The 22,020-nt window shown below is 34.7% G+C and overlaps 1 long non-coding RNA gene across 1 annotated transcript in view; it reads right to left on the bottom strand.

Annotated features, from left to right (window-relative positions):
- Positions 1–4,923: 4,923 nt before the first annotated feature.
- LOC124508224 (uncharacterized) overlaps positions 4,924–22,020 on the bottom strand; it is a 38,373-nt gene continuing 21,276 nt past the window's right edge. The window contains exon 4 of the long non-coding RNA XR_006961216.1: positions 4,924–4,952. This is a non-coding gene — a long non-coding RNA (uncharacterized LOC124508224). The remainder of the gene's footprint in view (positions 4,953–22,020) is intronic.

Here is a 22,020-nt window from a genome sequence, read left to right as displayed (position 1 = left end):
CTTGAGCTGAAATCAAGAGCTGGACGTTCAACCGACTCAGTCACCCAGATGCCCCCAGAATGATCTTTTTAAATTATAAGACAAATTATATCAGTACTCTGTTCATAGCTTTCAATAGTTTTCTATTTTCATGAGATTAAAATTTAAAAGAGATAATTTAGGGGCGCCAGGGTGGCTCAGTCAGTTGAGCATCCGATTTCGGCTTAAGTCATGATCTCACAGTTCCTGAGTTCTAGTCCTGCATCAGGCTCTGTACTGACAGCTCAGAGCCTGAGCCTGCTTCAGATTCTGTGTCTCCCTCCTTCTCTGCCCCTCCCCTGCTCATGCTCTGTCTCTCTCCCTCTCAAAAATAAATAAACATTAAAAACACAAAAATAAATAAAACAGATCATTTAGATTTAGTGACATAAATAGGTGAAATTAAAAGTGTGGAAAATATATGCCATGCAAAGACAAAGAGTAACAAAAAGAACACTTGAACATCTGTTAAGATATACTTTAAGAGAAAAACTGATATTTGGACATTTTTAATGATAAAAGGAATGAATGTCCACTATCGGTCAGTAGACTTGCAATAATATATTTTTTCCCAACAGTTTTTTTTTTCCCCAACAGGCTTTGTTGTTCATGTATGTTACCTTGCTTTTTATCCTTCTACATGCAGAATTAGGACATAGCTGATTGGTGTTGAATTGGGCATGGAACACAGCCAAGTTAGCTGACTTTGGGATGATCAAACCCATTGGTATCAGATTCATGCTAGTACTACCATGATTATGGAATGACATTACCATCCAGAGACAAACCTTATTCTTCAAAAAGTGACTGCAAATATGGACGCCTTTTGATATAGACATTTTTTACTTATGACATGGCAATTACAAATCTCCAAATAATATTTTTCCTATAAAGGATATGCAGATATTCCAGGATTTTGAAATACATATGTTTCACACAGCCCAAAATTTCAGCCAACAGCTATTATTAGACACTGAGTCGTTAGAGATATTATATTATCAAGTTACGTTCAGATGGCAGACACTAGAAGATAGTCTTTTGTTGTAGCAGAGAACTAGGAAAGGCAGGTATTTTCGAATAGAGCAAGAAACTATGAAAACAACAAAGTGCTATTGAACAGATGTACAATAGAATAAATCTTTAGAATAGTAACATATCTGTAAATGTGAAATTCACTCTATTTGGAATAATTATGCATGTGGTAATGATTTTGTCTAAGGGGTTTGCAGTTTAACATAATATGTTTTGTAACAGTCAATGGTCAGTCTCACACTTAATACAAATTGGTTGAAAGGACCCATTCAGTGCTATTAGGTACAGAAATACAAATTTAGCTTTATCTATTCCCTTTACCTACACACTTCTGTTGTCCTTTACTGTATACTGGTTTGTAGTAGAACTCTAAAAATAAACAATGTCTTGAAGGATGACAAAATTTAACATGGTAGGAAAATACATGTATGTAACCACAATCCAAGGCAGACTATGTTAAAAGTCTAAGAGACAAGATGCTATGGCTTTACCAAGAGAATATTGAGAGAAACTGATTCCAACATTGAAAATATATAGTGTATCTTTGGCCCTCACCTAATAAAAACAAATTTTGCTGAGAATGACATGTTTGTAGGCTTGTGCTGTTACATTTCTTACTAATGACAAGTTTTATGGTTATAAAATTGCAGTAAAATTTTGAGAATAGATTTTAATACTATGATTTTTAAAAAAACAAAAATAACTCCATTAATCATTGCAAATTGAACTATTACTATTAATACATTCTACTGATTCATATTTAGAGAGCTTGAAGAACGTAAAGTTTGCAATAGTTCTAGCGCATATGCATTACTGCTATAACAAAAATACAAATAAAAATAATAAATCTTAAAAACGTTTTCTTAAAGAAAATCTCGATTTCTATCCACCACTGTTGTTCTCACCTGAAAAAACCCTGTTTTATTTTAAGGGTTTTGGCTAGGCTTCTTAAACTCTTCTTCTTGTAAAACTTGAGTAACAACTTTGCTGCTTATAGAGGTATTAGCAGAGACCCATTTATTTATCTTTTTTAAATTTTTTTAAAATTTATTTTTGTGGGGGAGTGCAAGCAGCGGAGGGAACAGAGAGAGTAGGGCAGATGATTTGAAGCAGGCTCTGCACTGACAGGGTGACAGAAGCAAGCTTGATGTGGGGCTCGAACTCCTTACCCATGAGACCATGACCTGAGCAGAAGCCAGACTCTCAACTAACTGAGCCACCAAGTACCTCCTGCAGAGATCCATTTATAAAGACCTTACTGGGATTGTAACTATGGGGCACTACAGACAGGGAGATTTTTCTAGACGGCGATGACTGCATAACACTTTGAAAACACTTGTCCATGTGTGTGCATTCTGGAACTATTGGAGCATTATAGACTGACCTAAGAACTGACTTAAATCTTCAAGCAAAGGAAATGAAAACAAGTAGAGCCTTCTTACTGATAAGGTCAGAGATAAGAGCTCTTCAGTGCTTCCAGCCGCTACCTCTGAGAATCAGACAAGATGCTCTGCAGAAGTCAAACCGAGCTGGCCCTTACAAGTTTATAGAAGATGGATACATTGTTATTTGAAGATTCTAAAAGTCTCACTATCTACTCAGGCAAAAATAAGCCTTATTATAAAGATATAACCTCTCGGTAATCTGTAGGATCTACAGGTATTGTTTTTTCTTTCTTTCTTTCTTTCTTTCTTTCTTTCTTTCTTTCTCTCTTTCTCTCTTTCTCTCTTTCTTTCTTTCTCTCTTTCTTTCTTTCTCTTTGCATGTTTCCAAATAGATTACAAGAATTTTTCTTAATGTTTATTTGTTTTTGAGACAGAGAAAGAGACCAACAGAGCATGAGTGGGGGAGGGACAGAGAGAGGGAGACACAGAAACTGAAGCAGGCTCCAGGCTCTGAGCTGTCAGCACAGAGCCAGACGCGGGGCTCAAACCCAACAACCTGCAAGATCATATATGAGCTGAAGTTGACGCTAACCAACTGAGCCACCCAGACACACCAGATTGCAAGATTTTTTTATTTTTCTAACCTTGCTTAATCTAGCATAGGGGTTGAACATGGCTTGTGCCTCCTTTGACAGCTTCAATGGCAAACTGACCTCCAGATTACCATAATATTTCACTTGTAAATTATTTGCGTGAACATTAACTATGTAACAGACATAATATTTTTTATACAGAAATTTTATAACTCAAAACACAGGTATTCTGTCAGGTATTTTTAACAGCTATACTATCGTATGAAAGGTAAGCAAAGTATGGAAATTACTATAAAATTAATGGTCTAAGAACACAATCACTTTTGTCTCATTGAAACTAGCTCTCAATGAAAGTGTTTAGATGTTGATATCAATGTTCATACTCAAGTTATTTTATTTTAAAAAGGTTATATTAATGCATGTTACTAAATGATGGGCCTTGGACCTGGGCCTTATTTTAAACTGTTCCATTCAATAAGTAAATATTTCTGGATGCCTCTCCTTTATTTAGATGCTAAGATTGCAAAGTTGAAAAACATTTGTTCCTTCTTTCAGTGTATAGATAGGAGGAGAAGGCAAAGATATGCATGGAGAGTTAGCAATGTAATGTGATAAATACAATAATAGATCCAAATTTAGGGAGATTTGGGACAAGGAAGAGGGACTATCTGACTCTTGCAGAAAGAGAAGATTTTTTTTGGGGGGGGGGATAGAGTAGCATTACTTTGGGCCTTGAAAAACTAAGCAGGACTTTCAACCAAAGGAAATCTATAAGAAATGAACACAGCTTGGGGCGCCTGGGTGGCGCAGTCGGTTAAGCGTCCGACTTCAGCCAGGTCACGATCTCGCGGTCTGTGAGTTCCAGCCCCGCGTCAGGCTCTGGGCTGATGGCTCAGAGCCTGGAGCCTGTTTCCGATTCTGTGTCTCCTTCTCTCTCTGCCCCTCCCCCGTTCATGCTCTGTCTCTCTCTGTCCCAAAAATAAATAAACGTTAAAAAAAAAAATTAAAAAAAAAAAAGAAATGAACACAGCTTTTCTTAAAAGTGTGAGGGAATAAGAATGACCATAGCATATAATCTTTACTGTTATTTTGGATACTTTCAGAACATATCAAAGCCTATCTGTTATGACAGAAAATAAGTTTTAGATGTAGTTCTGCGTTTTTTAGCAAGTATAAAACAGACAATTAAATGTTTAACTTTTGGCTTACAAGCGTAGTCACGAAAAATATTGCTAGATGTGTCCTGTTATAAAGATTTTAACTTTGGGTTGCCTGGGTGGCTCAGTCAGTTAAGCGTCCAACTTCGGCTCAGGTCATTATCTCATGGCTTGTGAGTTCAAGCCCCGGGTTGGGCTCTGTGCTGGCAGCTCAGAGCCTGCAGCCTGCTTGGGATTCTGTGTCTACCTCTCTCTCTGCCCCTCCCCTGTTCACGCTCTGTCTCTCAATAATAAATAAACATTAAAAAAAAATTTTAAAAAAAGCAAATTTCCCCATAAGAAATCATGGAAAATCAGATGATTTGTTCCAGAAATAAACCCAAAAATATTAATATAAAAATGATTGCAATACTGTAATATAATCAAAATAATAAAGAAATTTGGGTTATTGTGTAGGACAACTTTCACTATCACTAATAGAGTATTAATAAACTCTTGTCATATACTGTATTTAATGTAACCGGCAATAAGGCAGCAGAGGAAGGGGTCTATATCTGCAGGCAGACTGACCTAGAATAAAGCAAAGCATTCCTATCCTTACTCTTGTATGCAAAAGCAAAGAACTGTCCATAGGTGCTTTGAAGTAACAAAAAATACACTCGTGCCAGTTATGGGCACCTTCCAACGTTCTGAAAAATCACTGATTTCTGCCAAACAGTGTGGCATAAGACCTAGCATCCGAGCATGGGAGATGATCACCCACAATCCTGCAATGAGAGAGAGAGAGAGAAGTATCATTGGCTCAGTTGTGATCATGTGATGTTCAGTGTCATGTACTACTTATATTGCAAGACATTGCTTGTTTATCAAGTTAAAATTTATTAGAAATGTTTGCTGGTCTCATGGAACATTCACAGAACACATTACTTGCAGTCCAAGCTTTCACTGTATTTATAAGGCATTTCTTTTTTACTTTCTTTTTTTTTAATGTTTATTTATTTTTGAGAGAGAGAGAGCAAGCACAGGGGGAGCAGAGAGAGGGAGAGAGAGAATCCCAAGCAGGCTCTGTGCTGTCAGCACAGAGCCCAATGTAGGGCTTGATCTCTCTCACCGTGAGATCATGACCTGAGCCAAAATCAAGAATTGGATGCTTAACTGAAGAAGTCACTCAGGCACCCTGAAAATTCCTTTTTAAGGCTGAATAATATTTCATTGTATGTAACCATACTTATTCACCTATCATCCATTGATGGACATTTGTGTTGCTTCTATCTTTTGACTACCGTGAGTGATGCTGCCATGGACTATGAAATGTTGATATACAAATATCTGTTCCAGCCATGCTTTAAATTCTTTTGTTTTTCACTTAGGAATAGATTTTTGGGGTCATGTGTTAATTCTATTCTCAACTTTTTGAGGTGCTGTCAAATTCTTTTCATGGTGGCTATACCATATTATATTCCTACTAATAATATATGAGTTTTCAGTTTTCTCTACAGCCTCACCAGCCTTTATTACTTTCTGTTGTTGTTGTTGTTGTTGTTATTGCCACCCTACTAGGTATGACGTGTTATCTCATTGTGATTTTGATTTGCATTTCCCTAATGACTAATATTAGGCATTTTTTTTCATGTGCTTATTGGTTTTATTATATCTTCTTTGTAAAATGGCACAGGTGATACTATCCTGTAGATTTATTTTGGTAAAGCTCTAAGAAGTTTTTGTTTTTTTTTTTTTTAATAAATAAATTGTATAGCAATTGACACATAATGATCTAGTAGTTTCCCTTCTTTTTTATGCTTCAATAGCATTCAAGTGATTTGCTTTTTAAAGATTTATTAAACCTATGACCATGTTATTTCTTGGAGGGGATATTTTTTTGATAATTTACTCTACCTATTCTATAAAAATTTTCTGTTTAGGCTTTCTATTAGTTCTTTGATGAACTTTGTTAAATTACATTTTCCAAGACAAATGTTTTTCATATAGATTTTCATATTTATGTCCATAATGGATGCCAGAAACATAAGGTAGTCATCACTGAAAATATTTTGTTTTGCATATTTGAATTTGGAGTTATATAAATATTATACATAATTGAAAAACAAGATTAAAATTAAATTAAACTTACTTTTTTAAAAACCCTAAAAATTGAGAGCAAATATAATGGAAGAATCTTACTTTATGCTAAATTAGGTGACCTAATAATTTTGAAAACATCTATTCTCAGAGGTTTAAAATAAACTAATTGTGCCTCAGTCTTAGTGGGATATACATTAGAAAGAAATTGCAAAAATAAAACCCCCCAAACACCATATTTAATAATCATAATGCTTTTAGACTGTTAATATTGTTATTTTGAGACTGTTAATATTGTTGTGAGTATATTTTCGGTTAAAGCTAATGATTAAATTAATGTTATTGAGAACAGGATTTTAAGCGTTTTGAAAGATATACATTCAAGATAATGAGGTTAAACACTTTATATAGTCTTACTTTTGCGTTGCAAGTGTTCGTATAAAGTCATGGTATGGTTAATCTTTAACAATACTTCCCAGATCTTTCCAAAAATCCTAGAAACAATGATAAACCTAATGGCATTGAGTGCTCAGAATAAGGTCTCAAAATACTAGTTTGCACTAAAGGAAACCAGGGCTTCTTGAAAATTTTTAATTCCAGGTATGCGGTAGAAAATAAACCAGATAAACTTGGAATATATCTGAGAAATCATAGTGGCTCAGCTGGTTGAGTGTCCAAGTCTTGATTTCAGATAAAGTCATGATATCAGGGTCATGGGATTAAGCCCTGCACTGGGCTCTGCACTGAGTGTGGATCCTGCTTGAGATCCTCTCTTTTTGTCCCCTAAGCCTCTCTCCCCAGCTCACACACCCTCTCTAAAATTTATATATATATATATATATATATATATATATATACACACACACACACATACACACACACACACATACACACACACCTAATCATAAAACTGTATATATATATATATATATATATATATATATATGTATATGTATATATATACACACACATAATCATAAAACTGCAAAAACTGTAAAAACTTGTATCTAAAGGATTCAGGAGCCCATGTCCAAAAATTAAGCAATTAAATACATATTTATATAAGAATATTTATATATGAATGTATAAAATATAATTATTTACATATAAATATATACACACATACATTTATACATATACATGCTATCCACATACATATACATGCATATATACTCAACATTATTAAAGCACATAAAATGTTTAAGTCCATGATTAAATAATGACACTTTAAAAGGAAGCAAAATTAAAGAAATGAAACTTCATTGGGAAGATTCTAAGGAAACTCTACACAGTTTTGAAATTAGTAAAAAATACTAAAACATTTTCCTGCCTTTTCTATGAGACTGGTACTTGACATTAAAAAATTAGCTCATGAGAGGTGTCTTTTTATTAAACTGATATAACATTGAAATGAAGAAGAAATAATAGAAAGAGAGCCTTATCATAATGAAATTCCTAACGATCTAATGTATCAGGTCAGTACTCTAAACTGATGGCCACAGCATGGAAAGAGAGAGACAACCAGACCTTCTGGGCTGACTATCAGAAGTACACAACAAAACATAATACAAAATCTTACGAAAAGAGAAAAAGAACTAAAACACAGTCGAGACTTTAGATTCAATTACCACTTTAAAAGAAATACAGAAAATAGATAAGTTCAATCACCTTAAGAGGGAGCTATCAGCAAAATCCATATAGTGAGAAACTGTATGACAGAAATAATTCATTCTCTTCAACACATACAAGAAAGAAAAGGGAATTTGTAAAATTATAAGAATAGCATTTTTATTTTATTTTATTAAAAATTTTGTTTAATGTTTCTTTATTTCTGAGAGAGAGAGAAAGAGTCAGAGCACAAGGGGGGAGGAGCAGAGAGAAAGAGAGGAAGACACAGATTCTGAAGCAGGCTCCAGGATCTAAGCTGTCAGTACAGAACCCAACGTGGGGCTTGTACTCACCAGCTGTGAGATCATGACCTGAGCCGAAGTCGGACATTTAATCGACTGAGCCACCCAGGCGCCCCAAGAACATCATTTTTAAATTAAGAAAAGGAAATAGAGCACCAATGTATCTGAAAAAGTAAAAAATAGACAAAATTCTCCTGGGAATGATCAAATATTAAAGATAATATTACAGACAAATAATATTATGTATGCAGAAGGTATATAACTTTTCTTAGAGAAGAAAAAGCATTTAAAGCAAATGTTATATAGGAAATTAATATAAAATTTTTAAATCCTAGACAAATTTGTATACCTGAAAATAGGCACTTAAAAGAAAATCTACCATGAAAATGTCATTTGTCTATACTCTCCCAGCACAGTATATATATATATTCTTAGTTAAGTGACTGCAAATTTGATAGATGAAAAACAGCATTTCATCTTAATGTGTATTTCTCTTGCTACAGAAGAGGGAGGATGTCTTCATGTATATGCATCATCCCCTTTTATTTAATTTTTTATGAATTGCCACTTTATATACTTTGCCAAGTTGTATTTGTAATAGCTCTTTATGGATTAAGGCTGTTATCATTTATTACAGATATTGCCAATATTTTGTTCCAATTTCTCATTTGCCTTGTAAGAGAACTCAAATTTAATTAACACTCCACTTGTTTATTCAAAGAAAAAAACGTACTTTATTTCTTTATAGTTTGTCTGCTTCTCTTTTGGAGCTAACACAGAGCAGTATAAAAAACACCCCAACTAAATGTGAATGTTAATCAGTTCACTTAGTACAATGTAACAATATGCTCTTTATTTTAAACAGTATCTTCATGGTTTACATTACCAGAGTTGGGCTGAAGTTAATGGTTATATAAGACACAATGAGATAACTTTTGAGGCCATATGGGGGGAAATGTAAATCAATTCTTACAGTTTCTTTTCTTCATAGGAGTCCCTTAGGCTACTTAAATGGTAATTCTTCTAGTATAATGAGGGTGATGTGGGATGGAAAGGGATGAGACTTTGCAGAAAGAGGAGGAAATCTGTCAGCCTTCCTTAAACTCTAAAATTCTCTGTGCTGGCTAGAGAGGTGCAGTGCAGGGGTGTTATCTAGAAGCAGAGATAGGGGAGTTGGGTGTCGATTGACCAGTTCAAGTTCCTCTTGGGTGTGCAACAGCATATTAACCAGCCTCTTTTTACTTTAAGTGCTTGATGAACAGTTTTAGTTAAATCCAATGTGCAGGTGGTCCAGGGAGACATGAAATACACGACCTAAAATTACTCATGCCAACTCAGAAACAGTTCTTCATAGCAACAAATATGGAATGACAGCCAAATGGGCCAGACTTTTTTAAGTGACTATTTTTTGCAGAACACCATTCAGGAAACTATGAAGGATATGAACTAATATAAGCAGTTAATATGACCAATAAAATTCACATAAGCTTATAAAAGCAATTTACACTAATACTGTTCATAATGTTTATGGTATGTGTTGCAATTATAGTTGATATCAATGTTAATATGTAAGATATTCAGCTGTATTGTAAATAATTGAAATTATGGCATGCTTTTTATTTAAAATCTAGACTTCCAAGTAAAACTACCCCAAACTTTCCCCTCCTACTTGCTTCCCCAGAAATATGCATTTTTAACTATATATGGATACATATGACTCCATTTAATCCTTTGAAATAAACATAAGGTTCTTCAAAACTAGTGGGGTATGAAAAGAGCTGTGTATACAGATTTATATGTATATGTTATGTGTGTGATGCCCACGTAAATATGCATATGTGTGTATAGTATACATGCTTTTAGTGCATGTTTGTGAATATGTGCAATTGTGTATATTTTACTTCAAAACCAGTGTCAGCTTGACTGCCTTCAGTGGATATGATAAACCAACAGAAGCATCAGCTTGCCATAATCTTTCCTCAAAGAACCTGAGTCCATGTGAACAGTTGCTAAAACCAAAGTGTATCACGGTTACATGCAAAGACTAATCCTCATATGATATTTAAACCTCAGTGGGACTGATACTCTGTCTTTCAACAGCTGTACATGGATAATGTATTTTCTACATAAAATTCTTAGCACATGAAAATAATTTCATGCAGTCACTTGATAGATAATTATTGAAAAATAAGAGAACATTTTTTATCACTAAACAAATTAATGTATGGTAATTGACATTAATACTTAACTAAAATTTTTTAAATTACTTTTTCTGAGACTAAACTGTTAATATCACAGACTAATTGCAGTTTTATTTTCACTTGTGTGCCTTGTTATGAAAATAAATACCATAAAGAAAATCTGTCATAAGGAAATTATGTTCACTCTGTTCAAAAATTTTCTATTTTAACATCTTTAGATTTGTCTAGTTTTCCTATTACAAAATAGGACCTACTTGTAGTTCAATCAAAATGATTCCAATACAAAATGAGCTGCTAGTTAAGTTATTGTGTGAATTTATCCTAGTTTTGGCAACTATTCTTAAACTATTAAAAGCTGGAAGTATATGTTGTTTTGCTGCATAATTATTAATAAGTTTCTGTGTAGGGAAAATGCAAGCTTCAAATGTCAACTAAAATCTACTCTTTCTAAAGTACGTTAGAATGTGTACTACAACACTTTTGAAGCTATTTTAGGGTCTAATCTCATATGTCAAGATATAGGAAAAAGTCTGGTGAATTTATGCAAGCTTTATGTAAGAGGAGAGGGGCAAGATTAGAAGAGCTCTGCGAGTGTTAAACACAGAGATAGAGATGAGCAGATCTCCCCGTGCTTGGTCCCTCTGTCTTGAAGGTTATGGAACTGTGGGTTCACGTTCACATGGTGAAAGAGACTTTGAACAAATGTTTTTTTTTTTTTCCACAGCTGTGAGAAACTGGTTGCATTTACTGTTAATAGCAATTTGCCTGAATTCAATGTAAATTGCAAATGCCCCACATTCTTCCCACTCTATATAAAAAGCAAGAAAGTTCCAATGCAAATTTGCTCAAACAGCAGCTCTGGTAAAATGCTTCTTGCAACAGGTAAAAGCAGCCAATGAAAGTGTTGTCCATAATGTAAATCAGACAGAAATTTGAATAAAAATCTACCATTACAACATATATGCATGTTACACTACCAGTTTAAGTAATGAATAGCAGTCATTCAAGGGAGGCATGTGTTCTTTAAACCTGGCTGGAGCAAAACCTAGGCTCCCTCTTAGCTGGTGCTCTGGGGCCAAGGGCTGAAGAGATTCACGCAATCTTAGGAGGAAGATGCCAACAAAAATAATGCATCAAATAATAACTAGTATTTTTGTGATTTTGTCACTAGTAGCTCTGAAACCTTTCTTTATACTCTTTATTAATATGTAAGTGACTGATTAGATTTACTATAGCATGTCTTAGTTTAAAGAATAAGCAATTCTGGGGCGACTGGGTGGCTCAGTAGGTTAGGCAGCCGACTTCAGCTCAGGTCCTGATCTCACGGTCTGTGGGTTTGAGCCCTACATCGGGCTCTGTGCTGGCAGCTCAGAGCCTGGAGCCTGCTTCGGATTCTGTGTCTCCCCCTCTCTCTCTCTGCCCCTCCCCTGCTTGCTCTCTGTCTCTTTCTCAAATAATAAACATTAAAAAAATTTTTTTAAATAAAGAATAAGCAATTCTCACAAAAGAAATATCTGTCTCTCTGAACTGTAATAGTACATCTTGAAAATCCTATATTAACCATGTTGCACAATGTCTTCAAATGGTTTATTTGATTGTTGGGTTTGAGACATCCTAGTTAAGATGGAAAAAAAAATATGTATGGAACTTCCATTTCACGTGTAATTTTTTTTTAACTTTTCTATTTATGAGGAGAATCACTTCAGCTCATACATTTGTTGAATGTCTGCTCTGTGCCCAGGACTAGGTGGCAATTTGGAATACCATTACAATTTTATGGTCCCTACAGACATCTAGGAAATTGTTTTCTACTGGACCCAACAGTGGATTTTAACACAATGAATCAAATGTGCTGGGTGCTGTAGGAACACAGGGGAGAGAAGCATTTGATGATGTATCTACATGGGAGGAAGTTTGAGAGAACAGTAGAGTCCCCAGGATGTATCAAAAACAAAGTTTATAGATAATATTTTGCTTACTTGAGTTTCATTAGATAAGTAGGAGAGAGACAGGTAGAGGTTGTGGGTGGGGGTCAAGGAAACACCAGAATCTTTTTTAGACTACTCTTTCTTGCCTTAATGCTATCTAAGTGACACTGATAAAAATGTCCATTTTCACATATTTATGATTCATTCTATACTTCCTATTAGCACTATACTATAGACATTGTGTTTATTTTGAAGAGTGTTGATACATTTTCTCTGCAACCCAACTGCAGAGTGTGGGTTATTTAGTTTGTCACCTTATCTCTTAAGCTTGTCCTGAATTTACACGTCATTTTTTCAAATGTTTATTTATTTTTGAGAGAGAGAGAGTACAGACAGAGGAGCAAGGAGGCAAAGAGAGAGGGAGACACAGAATCCGAAGCAGGCTCCAGGCTCACAGCTGTCAGCATGGAGCCCCACCTGGGGCTGGAACTCACAGACCACAAGATCATGACCTGAGCCAAAGTCAAATGCTTAACTGACTGAGCCACCCAGTTACCCCTACATGTCATTTTTAAAAATGTTTTTTGAAGTTTATTTTTGAAAGAAAGAGACAGAGTGTAAGTGGGGTAGGGACAGAGAGAAAGGGAGACACAGAATATGAAGCAGGCTCCAGGCTCTGAGCTGTCAGCACAGAGACTGATGCAGGGCTCACACTCAAGAACCCAAAATCGTGACCTGGGCTGAAGTCGGACACTTAATTGACTGAGCCACCCAGGGGCTCCTACATGTAATTTTTGTTAGGAAAATATTGTATATCTGCTGTGTTTTAACTGAAGTGTAAGTCATTGAGGAAAGATACAATGTTATTAAAGAATTAACATTTTATATATCCCAAGTTTGTAAAAATATATTTGAATAGGCATTTACTTGAAAAGCAAACTATTTAAGAGGAAAACAGGATTCATTAAGTAAGGACAGTATGTGTATTTTCATTTCAAATCTGAATAATAATATTTAAAATATCTAAAACATATACATGTTATTGATAGATAATATGTTATTAATCTTGAGGCTATACGTGGGTTATATTCAAGTAAAGAAATGTGGTATTTCTCATAAAATGTTTACATAATTTCTCATTTTAATTACTAGATTTGATATTTGGGATTAAAAGTGCACTTAATATCAAATGATGCAATTACTATATTGACACAGTAAAACTGTCTTAAAGAAATTGTATCATATTTGGAATTAAAAGGAAAGAGATTAACTGCTTTTAGTTATATATAGATTTTTAAATACAGATTTTAATTTACAATATTTGAGGCAGATTTTATTAGTCTATATATAATATTAAATTATTATGTAGATGATACCACCTATTTTTAGTGAGTGGATAACAAGAACATTAAGAAAGTACTTATTTTGTTTTGATTTATCCATACTTCCTGAGATGCTTGGAAATTTTCTCTAATCTTTCAACAATGTTTTGTAGTTTTCATTGGACAAGTCTTCCACCTCCTTGGTTAGGTTCATCCCTAAAGTTGTTTGCTTGTTTTTCTGATGCTATTGTAAATGAAATTGTGTTTGTAATTTCCTTCTTAGATTATTCACTTTCCCATTCATGTACATATGTAGAAAACACTCTCGAATATTTCTTTTATTTATATGTTGTGGGAAAGATCTTAAAATCATTTCAAAAACTTTTTTTTAACTGTGATAAAATATACATAACACAAAATTTACCACCTTAACCATTTTTAAAATGTGGAGTTCATTGGTCTTGTATACAGTCACAATGTTGTGTGACTATTGCCTAAGGTTCACCTCAATTTATCATCAAAAGTTTCTCCTGGAATTTGTAAGACTTCAGCAGACTCCAGAGTTCCCCACCAGTTCTATCAGGTAGATTTGGCCAGTGCAAATGCTGTCTAGGTGGGAAACATATTCCTGGTTCTTCCTACTCTGCTATCTTCCCAGAATCCTCTTTCTTCCAATTACTTTTGCGTTTTATTTTGAAATTTATTAAAAACCTTTTACTGGTACTGTGATAGAAGCTAGGAACTAAAAGTTGATGATGGTATCTCCTTGCTCTCAAATAGATCAAGATATAGTGTATGTGTGTGTGTGGCAAGAGGATGGTTGCCACATCATTTATCCTCTAAGAATAGTATCCTTTAATGAATACTATTCACTGTAGCGAATTTAGGACAGACACAAGTATTAAGTCTGTTTCGGAAAGGTGGGGTAGTATGAAGGTAAGAGCAAGCATGCTGCATAGATATGAAGAAGATAGCTGAGTTGAACTCTCATCCACCAAATACACTGAATACCCAAAATTGTATTACAGACACTTGGCTAAGTGCTGGGTTTACAGGATCCCATAAGACATGAATTCAACCCTTCTGTAGTCTAGCAGGCACCTGTATACATGCTGCCAAAGTGAGCACCTTGAAGGATAACTTTCTGCACCCAGTTCCACTTCCGAATGCCAATTTCAATTCTGGCACCAATTAATGAATCTGATACTTGATTCTAATGTGGAAGGGAGAGATTTGTCCCACACCAACAAGCAATTCTATAATATAAACTTGGTGTTCTACAATTTAATTCAATTCTGACACTCTCTGGAGAGAGTATCAGATCCCACATGTTAAGGACTCAGTCCTACAAGACTGTACCCTGTTCCCACTTCAGACATCGATCACAAGTCCAGGTTCTTATCTGTGCTTCTGACCCACTGGCTATAGATTAGAATTTTCAATGACCTCCTCTCTGAGTTCCATTAATTTTCTAGAGTGGTTCACAGAACTCAGAAAAACATTTTATTTACTAGATTACTGATTTATTATATGAGAAACTCAGGATCATCCGCCTGGAAGAGATGCATAGGGCAAGGGAGATGAAAAGGGGTATGGAGTTTCCATGCCCTTCCCAGCTGCACCACTCTCCCAGCACCACCATGTGGTCACTCACCTGGAGACTCTCTGACCCCTGTCCTTCAGGACGGTATGGAGGCTGAATTACATAGACACAATTGATGAAATCATTGGCCATTGGTGATTGATGCCATCTCCACAATCACTAGCCCCTCTCTTCTCCCTGAGAGTGGGGGTGGGGGACTAAAATTTCCAACCCTCTACACACAGTTGGTTCTTCTGGCAAATAGCCCCAATCTTTTGGTTACCTATGGGCTTTCCAAAAGTCACCTCAATAGCAATAAATATACCTTTATTGCTCTCATCACTTAGGAAATTCTGAGGGTCTTAGGAGTTCTTTGAAGACCAAATACATATTTCTTATTATAAATCACAGCATCACTATGGATGAGTAGAATTTTATCAAGTTGGTACAAGTAAAAGGAAGAAGAGCATGCCAGGTAAAGGATACTGCTGGATAAAGACATGAAGGCACCAAAGTCTCCCCAGTTCTGTTAATTATTATCTGACCAGTGCTGAAGGTGCTGAGAACAGCAAGGCATTGAACTTTATCATTTAACATCTTCAGCCTTAGGACAAAATATTCTAACTTAGGGAACAGTCATTGTATGTACATTTATATTTCATTCTTCTGTAGAGAACACTGTTTTTAAGCCTCTGTAAAGGGCTTTTTAATCTGAATTTTTCTTAATGAACTGAGATCATTTGAACTAAATTAAAGATACCTGCTAAATCGTGTTTAAGAGTTGTATTTTCTTTTCTTGTTTGCTTTTGCTTCTTTCAAACTCCTCCTCATTTTCCTTAGTCCAAATGTGCAGTCACCTGGTGGCCTCTCTTTATTACAATGGCATAGTTTTTGTGAGCAAATGAAAGAGAGATTCACAAAATTATCTTGTGCACTACTAATTCTGAAATTAGATTGAAATAAATGAGAAATTAGTAATTTAGAAAAATGCATTTAAAGAATTAAAATTACTCATCCCTGAGCCATCAGGGAATACTTCTATGAGTACTGGGAAAATTCTTACACTTTACCTATCTTTTGGCATGTGCATTTTAGAACTAATTTGCATCAACAAAAGCTAGGGATTTTACAGATGACTGATGCCTATGAAAATGAGATTTCTCCCCTGAACTTACTTTAATTAAAATGCTGTAAGTAAGGGAACATTTTCATGTGCCAATCTCCATGTTGGTTAGTGCTGGCTTTCTAGAAATGTGACTTTAGTTTGCATATCAAAGAGCTCTGGTACACAGGTTCTGCACTGTTGTTGCACTGGGCTATTTAGCACTCTAGGTGACGTCCCTCTTATTAAATAGTGCTGCATAAACGATGGCCAACATGAATAAGGTCCTTAGTTAATTACACACCTTTTCTCATTTGTTTTTTGTTGCCTCACTTTTAAACCATTACATAGGTGCTTAAATTGGTAGTGATAAACTTATATGCCAAGGAACTTCAAACTGAATCTAGCCTAGACTTGTAGACCCACAAAGGTATATTTTAAAAGATTCTTCATCTTTTTTCCATAGGAAACAGACTTTGGTAAGCAGCATGTCACCTTGCTCATGGTAACAGGAAAATTATTGACCCATAGGTATTTTCCCCACAGTTTCAGATTACAAAAATGTTCATAGGCAGTTTGATCAGAGTTACCTAGTAATGATCCCTTCTTTATGAATAATCTTTATTCTTATGATTTATGAATCCATTATTTTTCTTTTAAAAAAATTTTAAGTAATTTTTTAAGTTATTGATTTATTTATTTTTGAAAGAGAATGAGCACAAGCAGGATAGAAGCAGAGAGAGATGGAGAGAGAGAGAACTCCAAGCACATACGTATATGTGCATGTATATATGAAGAGCTATATGGTGAACGACAGCAAAGGTCAATTCATTAACTACTTAGGGCACTTAAGAGGCCTCCTGCTTCTCCGTGATCAAAACTTTCTTATTCTGACTTTTGTGACATTTTCTTGATTATTTTTGTAGTTTTGTTAGCCATAAATATATTTATATATATATGTATATATGTATATATATATGTATATATGTATATATGTACATATGTATATATGTATATATGTGTATATATATGTATATATGTATATATATACATATATTCCTAAGCAATATAGTTTAGTTTTTGTTTTAAACCTCATTTGAATAGAATTATGATTTTAATATGAGTTAACATTAAATTTGTATTTTGCTCATAATTTATATATACAAGTTTTTATAAGCCTATGATATTTTTTATGATATTTTTATTGAGTTGTATCAAGACTGCTATATATTTGAATTCAACAGAAAGAAGTCCACCTTTTTTTTTTGTCTATAATGGTTTAAATAGTACTATCTATATTTGTTTCTCAAATAATTGAAAATAACTTGTTCATTGAATGCTGTAGGGAATAGTTCTAAAAACCTATTCTCTTGTTTTTATTTGTCTATTTTATATCCATATTTGAGTGGGTCCATTTTTATTTTCTCTAATATTACCCATTTCTTTTCATTTTCATATGAAATTCCAAATACTCATCTGTTAAATGTTTTTGTGTACTCTTTATTTGTGATGCTTACATTTTTCATTCTTCATTTGTGATCATGTGACTAAAACTTCTTTTTTAAACTCTTTTATTAAATTATTGAAGAAATACAGGTTTCTCTCAAAGATCCCTATATTAACCTAATATTTTTACTTTATTATTTTATTTGTTTTTAGTTCCTTTCGCTTTTAAAACTAAATATTGTTATTTTGTTAATCTTTTAAGCAGTAGCTTTTAAAATTACTGATAATATTGCTTAGTAAGTGAATTATGTAAGATTTGGATAACTTGTGAATAAAACTTTGATTACATTTCATAATATTGACAGCATTAATTTGAATATTGTTATTTTGTCTTTATTCTATGATTGCAATCCAGATGTTTATTTTGGCAATGATATTATTTGGGAAATATTTTTATTTCACAGAACTTGCAGGATATCATTTACATGTAAAATTATCTTTAATGTTTCCAGAGGGTCTTTGGAGAATGACATTTTTTCCATCTTTTAGAAAGCAATAACAAAAGTATTTTGATTTGTTAGGTTATTTGCATGAAAAGAGTTAAGTAGAAAGAATGGCATACACGTCTTAATTTAAATTTGTAGAGGTAAAATGTTAATATTTGTATTTTAGAAATGATAAGCTTGATAGGAAGTTTCCAGAAGTTTGTCAATGCACTCTTTGTCCATACTGTTTTTACCTTAAAGGAAAATATTGATCAAGACCTTATAATTCTGTTGTTTTTCTGTATTTGTTAGATTCCTAGAGATGCTTTGCCTGATATTAGGCATTAAAAGTATAATGTTTTCAGTCATAATTTTTCTTATTATTTATGCATTTCTACTTTTTCACAACCTTATTCCTTTATTCTGAATGTAACACCATTTAGGCTAATGGTTCTCCATTTGGAAAACACATTCAACTTTCCTATATAGTTTTTTTTTTTTTTTTTAAAGAAAAGTACCCATGGAACAGCTACAGAAACGTAAAGGTGGTTGGAAATTAACACTTCAGGGCACCTGGGTGGCTTAGTTGGTTAAGCATCTGACTCTTGATTGCAGCTGAGGTCATGATCTTGTGGTTCATGTGATCAACCCCCACTTGGGATTCTCTCTTCTCTCTCTGCCTCTCCCCACTCAGGCTCTCTCTCTCTTTGTCTCTCTAACTTTAAACAGGTTGAATACACTAATGCTTCAACAAAGTTTGAATTTAAACTGCACAAATTTTCTTTCTCATTCTTTTTTTTAAGTGTTTATTTATTTTTTTGAGAGAGTGAGCAAACAGGGGAGGGGCAGAGAGAGAGGGAGACAAGAGGCAGAGAATCCCAAGCAGGCCCCATGCTGTCTGCACAGAGCCTGAGGTGGGGCTCAAACTCAAGAACAGCAAGATCATAACCTGAGCCAAAATCAAGAGTTGGTCCTTTAGCTGACTGAGCCACCCAGGTGCCCCCTTCCTCATTACTGAAGCCTCCCTTACCTTTTACTTGCTTTCTATGGAATCCTTTGTTCCAGGAACTCAGTATGGACGTGGACATCTTGCTGACTTCAATGTATACTCAGGGACAAGAGACCACCTTGAAGACATGACCGTGGCTGGCAGCAGGTACCAGATTCCTATTGAAATTTCCCAGTTTCTGTATTTTCCTGTAAAACTCCTCAACCTTTCACCCCCAGTGGGTCTGCAGTTTTGAAGTCATTAGATTGCTGCAGTCTTCTTTGCCTGGGATGGTAATGAAACTGTTGTTCCTCTTTATCCCCAAACTATGTCTTCATGCTATATTTCAGCTCCAGAGCACAGAGTTTGGTTTTTGACAACACCTAGGTCTCAGTCCTTCTCCAGAGTTACTCAATCTTGCACCTGGTATTCTTTGTATATGTTTTGGTATGTCTCAGATTTATTGTTTGTTTTATGTCAGTATTTTTCCTTATTAAATTTGTGTTCATTTATTCTTGTAAGTCAGATAGATGTATAATTCTCCTTATCTTCATTGAAAATAGACTTATTCATTATTATCAGAGATAATTTGTCTGCATTTTGTGAGGGGAAGAGTTTTATTATCTTTATTCCTCGTACCACGGAAACAGATTTCCTTGTCAGTTGCATTGATCTTATTGTGAATTCTATTCAGACTTTGCACATTTGAAATTTGTCATTAGAAAAAAATAATAGAACCCCCTCCCCCCCACCCCTAGGGTTTTTGTCTCCAGCTAGATAACCTGCTATCATTTGCTGACCAGAATTTTATCTTTAACCGTGAAGGATAGTCTCAAAAACCCAAGAAAAAGGACAGGGGTAGGTACTTCAAACTATTGACACTTCAAAAATGGACTCTTTGTAGCAACTGAGCTGACATTGTTTAGGTAATATTTAGACTCTATCAGTAGACTAATCAGAATTTCAAGATTCCTTTTGATCAAGAAGCAGACAGTTTTCTGCTGGGCTTATACTAAATCAGATACAACAGAAAAGGAGTTAAATACATAAGACTGGTTAGACTGAAGAGGAGAATTTTATTGTGGCTATTTAATTGCTTGCAATATTGTTGATAATGCCTGAATGTTCTATTTTCCATATATATAAGAAGCTCATTTTCTTTTTAAGCTATCCCATTTCAATGTAGTGTCTTTGCTTTTGTAAACCAGGGTGACTCACCCTGACATCGCAGAAATCATAAACTCATTATATCGTCTAACTTTCATAGCAATATAGTTATGTGCACAGGTTCAGGAAGCATCTGTCTTACTCTCTTCCATGATATAACTGGATAAATTGATCATGTAACTAAGATTTTAGTGGAGTATCATATTTGAAAATGATGTGTATTTAATCTTTTTTTATTAAGTTTATTTATTTTGAGAGAAAGAAAGAGAGAGTGAACAAGGGAGGGACAGAGGGAGAAAGAGAGAGAAAATCCAAGTAGGCTCTGTGCTACCAGCACAGATCCTGACCCAGGGCTGGATCTCACAAACCGTGAGATCATGACCTGAGCCGAAATCAAGAGTCAGATATTTAATTGACTGAGCCACCCAGGCGTCCCTGTTTAATCAGTTTTGACAAGCACTTTAAGGGACCACTGTTAGCTATACTTATAGAGCAAATGCCTGTAAAGCCCTCCTAGAAAAACTATCCTGGTGCCTTGTTTATGGTGTCCCAGACTGACAGGTGGTAAGGAAGGTCATTTCTTGGACCAGGACATTTGGAATATTTTGAGAACCTCTGAAATAGAGAAATTCATCCAGATTTAAAGATAAATTAGGTAAAATTTGGTGGAGTTCCTACATTTGGCTTCTGGTCTCAGTATTGTAGATAATAGAGACTTTTTTATAAATCCAGTCTGAGATTCCTTATGGAAACTTCCAGACAGAAGTTAATTTTATGGATTTATTAATTATTGAATACTGTATGACTCTAGATTTGAAAAACAAGCTCAGAGAGCTATATGATTGAGCAACACTTTTGCTGTACCTATGTAAATATCAGTACAAATCAGATGAGACCAGCCTGATTTAAAAAAAAAAAAGTCTACTTGAGATGATTATAATCACAGGGGAAGAGTGGGTGCTATAAAGAAGGGGGAAAAAAACGTCTAAGATTTTGAAACAGACCAAAGAATTCTTGATTTGGTTTCTTTTATTCTGGGTCATCTGACTCCATGGAGGTTCTGCACCTTTCTTTGCTTCTGAGTTATTCCACAATCATTTATATTATGAGCTAATCTACGATCAGTTGTAAAATACCAAAAGTAGTGCAAATGATTTTTTTCATAAAAATATAAATTCTATCTGATTAAATGCCTTGTGGATATTTCATGAATTTTTGCATCTATTTCTAAATCCAGTCTAGCATTCTTCATCTGACTGTACAAGTGTTTCAGTTTCCATTCTACTCTGAGCCCATTAAAATATTAATGAATTAAATAAAATCTTGGAGGGGTTCCTGGATGGCTCAGTGGGTTAAGCATTTGACTCTTGATTTTGGCTCAGGTCATGATCTCACAGTTCATGAGATCGAACCTTACATCCAGCTCTGTGCTGACAGCATGGAACCTGCTTGAGATTCTTTATCTCTCTCTCTCTCTCTCTCTCTGCCCCTACCCAGCTTGCATTCTCTCTCAAAATAAATAAATAAACTTAAAAAAATGTCTTTGATACATTTATATCTGTGTTAGAGTCATTGTGACAAACAGGCTGCAAGATGGCCTTCCCACCAAATCCTGGGGTCCAGAC

The sequence above is a fragment of the Lynx rufus genome, unplaced genomic scaffold (genome assembly GCF_022079265.1).
Source record: "Lynx rufus isolate CCGP_SWC_20201006 ecotype Redwood Valley unplaced genomic scaffold, mLynRuf1.p SCAF_13, whole genome shotgun sequence".
Taxonomy (NCBI): domain Eukaryota; kingdom Metazoa; phylum Chordata; class Mammalia; order Carnivora; family Felidae; genus Lynx; species Lynx rufus.
Note: the sequence above shows the minus strand (reverse complement) of the source record. Positions and strands in the feature narration are given on the sequence as shown.